The sequence below is a fragment of the Ascaphus truei genome, chromosome 14 (assembly GCF_040206685.1).
Source record: "Ascaphus truei isolate aAscTru1 chromosome 14, aAscTru1.hap1, whole genome shotgun sequence".
Lineage (NCBI taxonomy): Eukaryota > Metazoa > Chordata > Amphibia > Anura > Ascaphidae > Ascaphus > Ascaphus truei.
Genome location: NC_134496.1, coordinates 24,901,638 through 24,914,057, shown reverse-complemented (window position 1 = coordinate 24,914,057; position 12,420 = coordinate 24,901,638). Strand labels below are relative to the sequence as shown.

At 44.4% G+C, this 12,420-nt stretch overlaps 1 long non-coding RNA gene across 1 annotated transcript in view; it reads left to right on the top strand.

The window, feature by feature from the left end:
• The window catches only part of LOC142465818 (uncharacterized), a 71,279-nt gene extending 60,276 nt beyond the window's left edge, over window positions 1–11,003 (top strand). The window contains exons 2-3 of the long non-coding RNA XR_012787985.1: window positions 6,276–6,350; window positions 10,050–11,003. This is a non-coding gene — a long non-coding RNA (uncharacterized LOC142465818). The remainder of the gene's footprint in view (window positions 1–6,275; window positions 6,351–10,049) is intronic.
• The last annotated feature ends 1,417 nt before the right edge of the window (window positions 11,004–12,420 follow it).

Below are 12,420 nucleotides of genomic sequence, written 5' to 3'. Positions count from 1 at the left end.
CACATGCCGCCGTGTCGCTGCAGGAGGAGGGCCGTTCAAGGAATAACCCAAACTGGCAGCTAAGCACAATCCGCCCGTTAAGGCTCCTTTGGGGTGGAAGGACTTGCCAGCTTTGTTAAAGTAGGGTTTGATCATTGAATAAAAAACTGTATGGACTTTAAACTTGTAACTGCAGTTGGTGCAGCTGGACAAGCTGGGGTGCAGCTGGTACAGGAGTGGGTGCAGCTGGTACAGGAGTGGGTGCAGCTGGTACAGGAGTGGGTGCAGCTGGTACAGCTTAATCTTCTAGGCTCTTCTTACTGAAATGTCTCCTCTCAAGAAAATTTCGACTCATCAGAAATATTTGATTTCCCTTTGGGACAAGTACCAGGCCTTTGGGTTTTGGAGACCTAATTGCCTCTGTATAAACGCAGTCCATATTAGCAATGTCATCAGGATTTTCCATCCACTTTGCGTTTTCAGGAAATGCCTGGCAAAAACATCTTCTGTGGTGGCCTGGGTGTCTTCATGGGCATTAGTTTCGGTAAGATAACAGACGCTTGGGCTGGGCCAATACCTGTTCCTGTAATGGAGACACCTGTGCATTACTGTTCGCATAGCTTCCTTTTGTCTTAACTCTACCACCATATTTTCTATGTACTGCTTCGGTGACCCAAGTTTCTGTCTTAGGGTTGTAACATTTTTCTCCAACTTTATCTGAGGAACCTCCTGCTGGGCAGCAGTAGTCCAACATAGCGTCCCGCCCAGTCTTCAGAGCCTCGAGCTCCTCGCCCAGGTCACGCTTTTGCTTCTCTGCCATCTTGCGGCCAGTACGCTCAGACTCCAGGTCCTTCCTCAGGTCCCGAAGCTGTCCTTCTGCATGTCTTTTTTTGCTCAGTGCAGCTGCGAGTTCAGCTTCTTTGGAGTTAAGTCGCGATTCCACATCTGCCAGCTGATTCAGAGCAAGGTTTAACTATATTTCCTTTTCTCTATTCTTGACCTGCAGCTGCCGGTGCTCCTCCCGGACCTAGACCAGTTCCAGCTGCAGCCGGCCCTCTCATTGGCCGTGTGGTCCAGCAGCTTGCGGGTATCGGCCATCTTGGTTTCATAGCACAATGTCAGGAAGGCCACCTGACGGACAGACACCACCTCCCTCTCGGCAATCTGCGTCTGCAACTCTTCAATTAGATCCTGCAAGTCCCCTCTCAGGGCCTTCACCTCTTCCCGGGGCTTGCTCTGGGTTTGCATCAGCGCATCCTTCATATTTTGGAGCTCTGCAGATTGCATCACCAGGGTCACGGCTGCTTGCGATTTCCACACCTCTTTCTCCTGAGTGTACTGGCTTTTGGGGATGGAGCAGCCTCTCTGCTTCTCCATCTCTTGCTCTAGTTTCTGGACCTTCTCGTGCTCCCTCTAATAAGAGTCACCTGGACTCTAAGCTCCGCCTCTAGCGATGCTCTTGTGATGCACAACGTGACCTGCAGCTGCTCATGCTGCTCTGCAGGGGACACACTGGGTATTCAGATGCTCCTGCAGAGCTTTTACTTTGTTAGCAGCCAGGGTACTTTCTTCCTGTAGGCCCCACTGCCTCTCCTTGGCCTCCTGTAGATACACACACAGCTCTTGCAGTTAGCTCTGCAGTGCTGCCTGTACTTTTACATTTTCCTGGGACAATTGTTCCGTCACTTTTTCTGCTTGGCGAAGCTTCTTCTTTCCTCCACATCACCATCACTGATCAGACAAATCTGAATGTTCTTTCAGACTTACATTGTCTCTTTTTACAGTCTCTAAATCACTCGGGGCATTCTAATAAGCTTCCTTCATTGTACACAGCTCTGTGTTTAGACCATGACCCTCTTGTCGAGATTGTTCCATCTGCGAGCATGAACCTCTTTCTGAGAGACTTGCAACTCTCTATGGCAATTGCGAATCTCTTGCAGAGCCTCCTCATATTTCTGTTTCAAGTTAGCAATTAGTCCGTCCGACTTGTTCTGCTTTTCATCCATGGTAGCAGTTGAGGTGTTGGCCTTTTCCAGGCTTGTCGTCACCTCTTCCAACTCACTCCGTAAGAGACACTCTGTTTTCTTCAAAGCGTAATACTCCTGTAAAGCTGGGAGTATAATCTTCTGTAAAACGGTGTTAATCTATCCTTAAGCTCCTTATCCAATCGTTCCTACAGGACATCATTATCATCGCGAGCGGTTTGGAGTGAAGAAATGAAGTCCTCTTTATCCTGGATCAAGGATTCAGCTTTCCTTTGCTCCTCCTTTTTCTTTGCTACCGTTCCCGTGACGATTCCTCCCGCCACTCCGGTCTGCAGCACATCTCGGCGCCTATCTGATGCACGTTGTCCTGACAGCGCAGGCTCACCAAGTGTTTTGGTCACTTCCTCTTTAGGTTGAGAAACACTTTTCTTTTTCTTTCTCTTTGCTTTATTAGCTCCAGAGAGATCAGTAGTACTGGGCACAGACTCACTGTTACCAGCTTCCACATCTTGTTTGCGCTCACAGCTGTTTGTATTTGAACATTTGGGGACACACGTCTTCCATGTGACCTAATTCATGACAGGCCCAGCATACTAAATTAATCTGCGGTACGAATCATCATCATCGTATGGCCTGAAGGGACACTGTTTTGTATGATTACGTACATTGCAAAACAAATATTTCATGTCGGCCATTTAAAAAACCCGACAGGGAAAACTTGACACTCAGCACTTTGCTTATGGCATTAGCTTTACACAGCACAGCAATCCTTTCATACCGGAAGGGGCAGACTTTACACTCAGCATTTGCTAGATGCAATTTTCACTTTCTTCAGCAAAAAATGTATGTATTGTGGCGAAGTTTCCATTACAGGAGAGCCAACAAAGGGGGAGGGGGAGAGCATGAGCGCCCAAAAGAGGTTGTCAGGTCCTATCCCGCGAGCACATGAGCTGCAAGCAGAAATTACATTTTTATGGCCTGACATTTGGGCAGAGACAAGGTGCTGGATTGAATCCTTCTCAGATTTTCCTGGGTGGGAGCACACGAGGATGTGAAACGGTTCTGTGCACCTTGTCCAGAATCTCAGCTAACCTCATTTAAAGTTAAACAAAGAGCACCACTGATTCCATTGCCAATAATTGAAAAACATTTTCATCGATAGCTACGGGTTTATTGGAAGTGTGCAACAGGGGTACACATACATTATGGTGATTACGCCACCAGGAGTAACTCTGCTACGGCGTATGATGGCACGCACATTGACTGCTGAACTGGGTACGAATTTCAATCATCTTATGAAAGAGTTATCTAAACATCTAACAAAAACCCAATTACGGACTAGGGTATATTATCTGGAGAGGGATGGACTGGTGCAGCATTTTTATAAGACCCCACAGTGTATGCGCAGCAAGTTCATCAATGCTGATGGCCGTGAATTGGACAAGACACATCCCTACCTGCATGCGTCCCACAGGCATCCACAGGATTCTCGCCTTTTGAGTTGTATATGAGCGACAACCTTGTGGAATCTTAAAGAGTCATGGGAAGCAGAAACATGCCATGCATTAAATACAGCCTAGTATGTGATACAGTTGGACAAAATTAAAAAAAACTGGGGAAATGCCAGCTTCAGAGAATATTACCCAAGCGACAGAGTCCTGTTGCTAATAGCATCCTCCGATAAGAAATTGTTGGCAAAAGGGAATGGACCATACAAAGTCTTGACTACAGTATGGAAGGTAGATTATGAGGTCTGTAGCCCAGATAGATGGAGAGGTTCAGAGGTATTTCCTGTGAACCTCATGAAACCATGGGTTGAATGGGAAGCATTCCTTATATACTATATCCAGTTGAATCTGCACAAGACTATGGCCATGAAGCCAAGCTGGGGCAGATGGGACAAAATTGGAGAAAATACTTTGAATCATGGGGGGTAGGGTGAAAATGCCCTGGTTCTGCTGCAAAATGCCTTTATATAGACCTCACAAAAAAGTCATATGCAAAAGAAATCATTAACGCACAATTATCATGCATATATTATGCATATATTGTGCATAATTCTTTGTGAATACGGTGTTAAATTGGAAGAAATATCCCACATTATTTTTTTTTATATAAAGCTATGTTAGTTCAATTATTTAAAATATATGGAAAAGGCGCACTCATCCACTGGAAGTATAAATATATCAAGATTTTGTTCAAATAATAAAAATACAAAAATATATCAAATATACACATAAATCTATGTCCCAGAAAACCCCCCACTGATTATTTAACCAGGAGAAAAGTATCCACATCAGAGACGCTTTCAGGGTTTTAAGGCCAATCTGGAGTAGGATTCATATTATTTAAAGCATGCCTAGCTGTGGCATTACGTCCATTCACACACTGTAAAAGCCCTATTTCAGTATCTGGATAGGAGTAACACCAAATGTAGGTCTAACTTAAATCATGTAACGTCAAGTCCCCACAATAACCTTAAAGGACTTTTGTGGGTACGTGATGTTATGATAACACCTCATTTGCGTATCATTTGTCATTCTCACGAACGTCCATTATAGTAATCGCTATGCTCGTTACGGGAACAAAACAGGACTTAAGGCTTTGTTAATGTCCTATGAAGATATATTATTAGTGGGAACACTTCCTTAAGTGACAGAGCTTTGTGGATACAAGACTGAACCGATTAAACCTATTACTGTTGCCAGTTCACTTAGGTCCTGTTTGGGACTGACCCTTGTTGAATGGTTGCAAAGCAAAATAGCTCCATGTTACTCCATGGCCTGCAATGCATTTCATTTTCCATTAGCAGTGAAGCACATTGTGCAGATGAGAGCTGTTTCTCCACTTTATTTCAGAAGTAAAAAGACTGAGGTCAATTATTTTGAATCAGGGTTGTGACATCAAGCAACGGTTCAGGCAGTTTTATGTTTAACCTCCAAGGTATCACAAGGTTAGGTGTGAAACATTGAACACAGGCTGTCTCGGGCTGCAGGCAGCGTACACGATTATTACACCTAATTGGGGATGTTGCACTATCCCCAAAGTAAAACAAAATAACAAAGGGAGACAAAAACGTGTTCATAGTTACACTGAACCAGTTTGTTTTATTTACATTGTAATTTCACACATTTTTGAGTTTCACCGTTTTATTGAACTGAAATATTCTCGTTAGAGATGTTCGCCCCATTTAGCTCGTCAACGGTCAGTATATGTGACCGCAACATCGGCCTGTGTGGACTCAAATCTTTTTTTGGATGAAGACCTCTGTTGTGCCGATTCCTTTTTGTTTTTGGAGGATGTGTCCTTCTCAAAAATCGCTTCACCACATTTTTCGATCCATTTTTTGATCCATTTTTTTTTACAATGTTACGTTTTTCACCCACATTTCGCAAATTGCTTGAAAATGAGTGAAATGTCCTAATTGTTGGCACAACGTTGCCTGAGTTTTTCGCGAAGATGGCATCATATGAAGGGGTTGCTCTAGGTGACCTTGAACATTGACTTTCAATGCTTAGAAAATATTGGATGCAAAGCTTGTCGATTTATGAGAAATGTGCTACGGAAAAAAAAGAAAGGGTTTAATTCACCTGGTTCCCAAACTTTTCGGAACATGCGCCAATGCTTGCGCAAAGGGCGTGTTCAGCGATCCGTAGCAAACTATTCCCAGCCATAAAGCAGTGTAGGACAAGGAAAGGCGTGGTGATAATGCCAATGTCTGACCTTGTTGGACACGGACAAGTCATTCGGTGCCACAGTGTCCAGATTGATTGTAAAATCTACATGGCTTGGACCGGTCCGGAAAGTACCAGTACCATATAACAAATATTATTATTATCGATAATATCAATCGTCCAGGCTCACAGTTACTGAATCATGCCAAGCCTTAGAGCAGGGGTGCTCAACTCCAGTCCTCAAGCCCCGTCCCCCTTCACCAACCCCCAACAGGTCAGGTTTTCAGGATACTCCGGCTTCAGCCCAGGTGGCTCTAATTGAGCCACCTGAGCTGAAGCCAGAACAGATTGAGCCACCTGTTCTTAAGAAGGGACAGATTGAGGCACCTGTGCTGAAGCAATCACAGATTGAGCCATCTGTGCTGAAGCAGGGACAGATTGAGCCACCTGTGCTGAAGCAGGGATATCCTGAAAACCTGACCTGTTGGGGTGGGGGGGGGGGGGGCTTGAGGACTGGAGTTGAGCACCCCTGCCTTAGAGACCCAAGGCGTACCCTGCCGGTCATAAACTGCCACACACGCTAGTTGCCCTATGATGTACAAGGAGGTCCTTCACACTATAAATGTGTATCTTCTAGGGGGAGAACGCAACATCATGACATCGTGACGCTGCAGGAGGAGGGCCACTCTTCAAGGAATCGTCAGGCCGGCAGGTAAGTACAATCCACCACTGGGCACAAGCTGTAACATCGGTCTGCTAAGTGCCCCTGTCAAAAAGCTTGGCCGACTTTAAATGCTTTTATTTTGCATTAGCTGACTAGGAGAAGTCAGAAATCCATTAAAGAACTCGAGTTACATTTTAAAAAGACATCTCTTTTACTGTAAAATAAATGGCTATATTGTGATTTTTGAGTCATGGGATTACAAGGAGGGAAATGACAAGGCATCGTTTATAGTGCAGACACGCGTGCGGCGGAGCGCATGGCGTCGCGGGTGCCTGTCGCTTGAGCGATCCCAGCACTCCGACGGGGAGGTGACCGTGACGTCATGAGGCTGGTTTGCCCTCATTGGCTGGACCACTCACGTGACGTGGCCGTGACACGGTCATCATGCAAACAAACAAAATGATTTGTCGGCTCAAAATTCTGTCGTGCGGTTGCTGTTCCTCGCTCGTGCGCTTGCGCGCACCATGGCCGGCCTGATAGAGCTACTGCATTTTGCTAGCCTAAGACTCAGCACCATATCTCTATTCCCCAGCAATCAGAGGAGAGATTTACAAGATGCGTTATGGAATGAAAAGATAACAGTATCTAAATGATGACACAGTAATGTATCGAGCTTCATTGTGGAACGGAACACAGTGTTTCCTAGATGACTGCTCCTATGAATGTTTCTCTCTCCATTTGGGGTGTATGCACTCAAGCGAGACAGCTTCTCCGTGGTCTACAGCCATTCAAGTGAATGACCATTACAAATTGTTAATGGCTTTTACTAATGAATAAATAGCTGACTGTTCTAGTAACCATACTGGTCCAGAAGAAGTGTAGATTGAATACGGGTTATAGAAGCAACTATTGTGTAGAGAGCTTTCTAAGCCTTGCAGGTCTCTACTTCAAGTGAATCAACACTAGAGTGAATAAACCCCCTTGCCTTGTACCACACAACATGCCAGGAGATGGTGTGTCATGAGGGCCTTATTCTATACAGCACAAATTGGGTGCTACCGCGTGGAGAGCCCCATTGAAGTCAATGCATCTTCACTGAAACACGTTTTAAATCAGGGGTGGCCAACTCCAGTCCCTGAGGGCCACTAACAGGTCAGGTTCTCAGGGTATCCCTGCTTCAGCACAGGTGGCTCAATCAGAATGACTGAGCCACTGATTGAGCCACCTGTGCTGAAGCAGGGATATTCTGAAAACCTGACTTGTTGGCTGCCCTTGAGGACTTGTGTTGGTCACCCCTGATTTAAAACATGTTCCAGTGAACACCCCTGTTTTAAATAAATAAACATTTGCAATCCATCTCTTTGCGCCTTTCTGCTTTCTTATTATGTAAGTAACATTCTCAAATTACTCAGTGTCTTAGTTACATATTTTATGGGGTGGGGGATTACCATATATCAAAATAAAGTTTCTCCCTGGAATATGCATTCAATAATCCTTTTTTATTTCCAGTTGTGATGCAAGTTGGGTTTGAATTAGCCGCGGCCCAGACCAGGAAATATAACTTCAGTGCTGTGATAAAAGAAAAAATAGCCCCACACCCTAAATCACTTTGCAAATACATTTAAAGAAAACTGAATACAAGTATTGAATACAATGATAAAGATAAATATAATTTTCAGAATGATTGAAATTAATATTTATGTAGTTAGAATATCCAAAATGGTGAAAAACAAAGTTACTGAAATTGTTGTGTTGGTAAAGAGTAAAGAGACTGATCTATTCCATTGAATCAGCATCATCAATGGATCTCTCATGTTTTGCTATTTCAACAGCCAATATGTGGATTCTTATCATGCCGATTGATTTGGATTCCCAGATGGAGGTTCCCTTAAAACTAGTTGAGTAAATCATCTGCACTTCCCGCATTGGTCGGGACTGTGGCTGAGCTCCGTCATCTCCCCACACTGGTCGGGACTGTGTCTGAGCTCCGTCATCTCCCCACACTTGTTGGGACTGTGACTGAGCTCTGTCATCTCCCTGCACTGGTCGGGCCTGTGGTTTAACTCTGTCATCTCCCCACACTGGTCGGGACTGTGGCTGAGGTCCATCATCTCTTCGCACTGGTCAGGACTGTGGTTGAGCTCTGTCATCTTCCTGCACTGGTTGGGACTGTGGCAGAGCTCTGTCATCTCCCTGCACTGGTTGGGACTTTGGCTGAGCGCCGTCATCTCCCGCTGTCAAGGGTTGATCTATGGCTGGAGTGGATCCCAGTGGCAGGAACAGCAGGTAGCATGGTCGGGTCACAAGCTGAGGTCGTAGGCAGGCGGCAGATAGTGTGGTAGGGGCCACAAGCAGACGTCGGAAGCAGGTGGCAGATAGCGTGGTTGTGGTCACAAGCAGAAGTCCGCAACGAGGAGACAGGAACAGGACTGGGACTCGGGAACAGAACTGGGTCTGAGTAACAGGGCAACAGCAAATAGCAACAGCAAACAGCGACAGCAGCAAAGCAGCAGCAGAAGCAGAGAATACAGGAACCTAGCAGGTGCTGGAGGAACCAGTATAAACAAGCTATGGAGGAACAGGATAGGGAGATTTATATAGGTCTGGCTGGAGGCATGGGACAGGTGTCAGCTTTCAGGGTCTGGAATGTTCTTTGAGAGAGCTAGCAGAGTAGCAGCAGTCCTGGTGGATGAGCATGGGTACTGCAGGCTAAAACCTGACACCCGCACTGGTCAGGACTGTGGCTAGGCATCATCATCTCCCCGCACTGGTCGGGACTGTGGCTGAGCTTCGTCATCTCCCTTCACTGGTCAGGACTGTGAATCAGCCTATGAAACAGATGTCCGCATGGTAACACTTTAAGGGTAGAATGTGCATAATAAAAGAACTTGACCAAGATCTCTGATACAAACACCCAAGGTTCTTCATCCTTTTGCTTTGACAGATTCACACTGTAAATTATGACTTGATTAGATATTATGTGTGACCAGAGAATGCTGAAATATGTACAAACACAAATATGCACAATGTTGACAATTAGCCCAAGGTACAGAATGAAAACTGAACACCTGACATCAATCAAGTAATGTATCCAAGTATTGTATTATTTGTCAACTTGGGGAAAGAAGTGTATCAAAAGTGAATATAGTGTGTTTTCAGTTGAATTACTATTTCAAAATGTGAGTAAATGTACTGAAAAGAAGCATAAGTAAAACTTCTATACACCCCCAAATTAAGGTTACAAAAGTGAGTTCTCAGTTCCACAAATTGATTAAAACTAATTCTAAACATATCTTTAAAAAAAAAGAGAAATGGAGTTGATGACAGTTCTTTTAGAAAGTACTATGCCAGTGTTTAACCCTTTTTTTTGTATCAATCTTTTGTATTGGCATTGTCATTTACAGGCATGTTTACATTATGGACAACAACATATAACTTTTTAACTTTGATAACACTGAGTGAATACTGGCCAACATAGTTTTTCCCTTTTTTTGGAAGTTGAGGGGAGGGGGAAGTGTGGGAGGGGCGGGGGATGGGGGGGTAGACAAACAGAAAAGGGGGGGGGAGGTCCCCCTTAGTTCATCTCCTCATTCCGTTTTTTCGCCTTATCCCGTTATCTCAGGCCCTGGGGGCCTATCCATGGATCCCATGTGTTTTAGAACTGCGGCATTTTTTTGTGTAACATGGCAGATAGTTTTTCCATTGACATTAACTCGTGCACCCGTCTTATGACCGTGTTTCTTGCAGGACCTTTGACCTGCTTCCAGGCTGCTGCTATTGAGCATCTGGCCGCCATCAATATTGCAGAGACTAGTCTACTCATTGGAGGGGGTAGGTCGTCGAATGGTTTACTCAGCACCAGGGACAGTGGATCCAGGGGGAGAGGGATCCCCGTTGTCTCATAGAGCAGCGTCTGAATCCTTACCCAGAACCTCTGAATCTCCGGACACGACCACCAAATATGGGCCATGTCTCCCTTTTGACCATATCCTCTCCAGCACATGTCTGGTGTGCCGGGGAAGATCTGGCTCAGTCTAGCTGGGGTCAGGTACCACTGAAATAAAATTTTATAGATATTTTCTTTTGTTACTGTACAGATTGATGTTTTAGCCGCCATCTCCTAGATAAGTGTTTAACCCTTTTTAGGTTAAGAAACCCTATAATTATATTTTGAAATTCTGAGGAACCCCAGCTCTCTCTAATAGTGCGTCTGAGATCAGATGCATTGTAAGGAACCCCAACCCTCTCTAATAGAGCGTCTGAGATCAGATGCATTGTAAGTAACCCCAACCCTCTCTAGTGGCATGTCTGAGGTCAGGTGCATTGTAAGTAACCCCAACCCTCTCTAGTGGCACGCCTGAGATCAGGTGCATTGTAAATTCTTCTGTATTTGACACAATTTTCAATTGACCTGAACATTGCAGGGATCCGTTTAGGGATGTCTGAATAACCCAAGGGTTTCCAGAAGCCGCGATTGAAAACCACTGAACTATGCATTATAGGCATTTTCTGATTATGTGATGTTAGTCTACAAGTGAAGTCATTTTTTTGCTATACCAGCTAAATAGGACATTTTAAAGTCTCAAAAAAAATAGCTTTTTATGTAATTTTTATGTCACCACTAGTGTCCCTCAGAACAGATGTTAAATAGACAGACATCATACCATTGTTTTTATCGATTATGCTAGCTTATGAGTAATATTTTGTTCTGTACACGTTTGGTTTTTATTGCTTTTCAATTTTTTCTTCCTATATATGGAAATTTTGGCTTTATATCAGTTTGATGGATTTTCACTTGTGTTTGTTTTGATATTTTGTAAGCTTTAATGCTTTGAAGTTCTGCATAATCTGTAACAAAAATTATTGACTTTACTAACTGCATCTTAAACCAAATAAAATTCTAAACATGTTTTTACAGATGTGTCATTTTCAGTCTAAACAAGCAGAATAACGCAAAAACACTGCTTTAGTAATTTCTATTATTGCCACTGCAGCTGGATTTATATTTATATGGAGTAATACAAGGTATTAAATGATGAGTTATTTGATATGCATAATATCATTCAGTGGTGTTTTTGTAGGAAAAAGGTGCTATCGCCCTAAGCAAAAAAAAATTGATTTAAATCTAAACTGCAATGAATAATTCAGCTTTAACGCTGCAGACCAAGCAATATCCTACGTGTGTGTGTTTTTAAAAAATAAATAAATCAGTTCTTTACTATGAGATGAAGAAGAAAAGCCGCGCACAACAAAAATGAGGGAGTAGGGTCCAAATGCTGCAAAAAGGGATTTAATGGCAAGACATATGCACAGAGGTAGACCTTCATGAACATGAACTTACAATCATCTCTCATATGGTGATATTCCCTTTTTCACCCACTGTTCTACTGCATACTGGATTACGTTATTGCTACTTTAAAAAGGTCTTGTATTAGAGCGCCCTTACCACTTCCCATATCTATCTTTACTATGAGAAAACAACAACTCTGAATTACATATTTAATTTAATCTATACTATAATTCTAAGTTTGTTTGTATGTCAGAAGCATCGAAATCTCAGAAATGGCACCACGTAGCATAACAAAACTTTCACTGGACAATCTGCTGCGGATTTGTAGGTCAGCGCAACTATTTTAAGCTTCCTATGTGACTCACCTCCCAAGTTATGGACATTCTAAGTTTCCCTCGGCTGTCCAGCAAATTGTTACAGCAGGAGGGGGGCATGGCTACTAAGGGAGGGGGCATGTTTGTGCCAGCTGGGTTGGACATGTGCCAGCATCGACGGTAGATCAGCAGCTGGACAAACACACACAGACAAATGTCTCCCCACTCTACATCCCACCCACCCAGTCCCCCCCAGTTCCACATCTCTCTGCTCCCACTCCCCGGTTCAGCTCGCTCCGCCTCGAGACTCGGCAGTGAAACCGAAGGGACTGGGGCAATGGGAGGGATGGGACCCAAACACCCCGCCCCAGAGAGACACCAGGAACCCCCCGTCCCTAAGAGACCCCCGGACACCCCCCCACGCCCCAGAGAGACCCCTGGACACCAACATGTGCCGGCAGTGGGGGGGAGGGGACCGGGCAAAGCCCCGGTTCAGCTCGCTCCGACTGGGGGA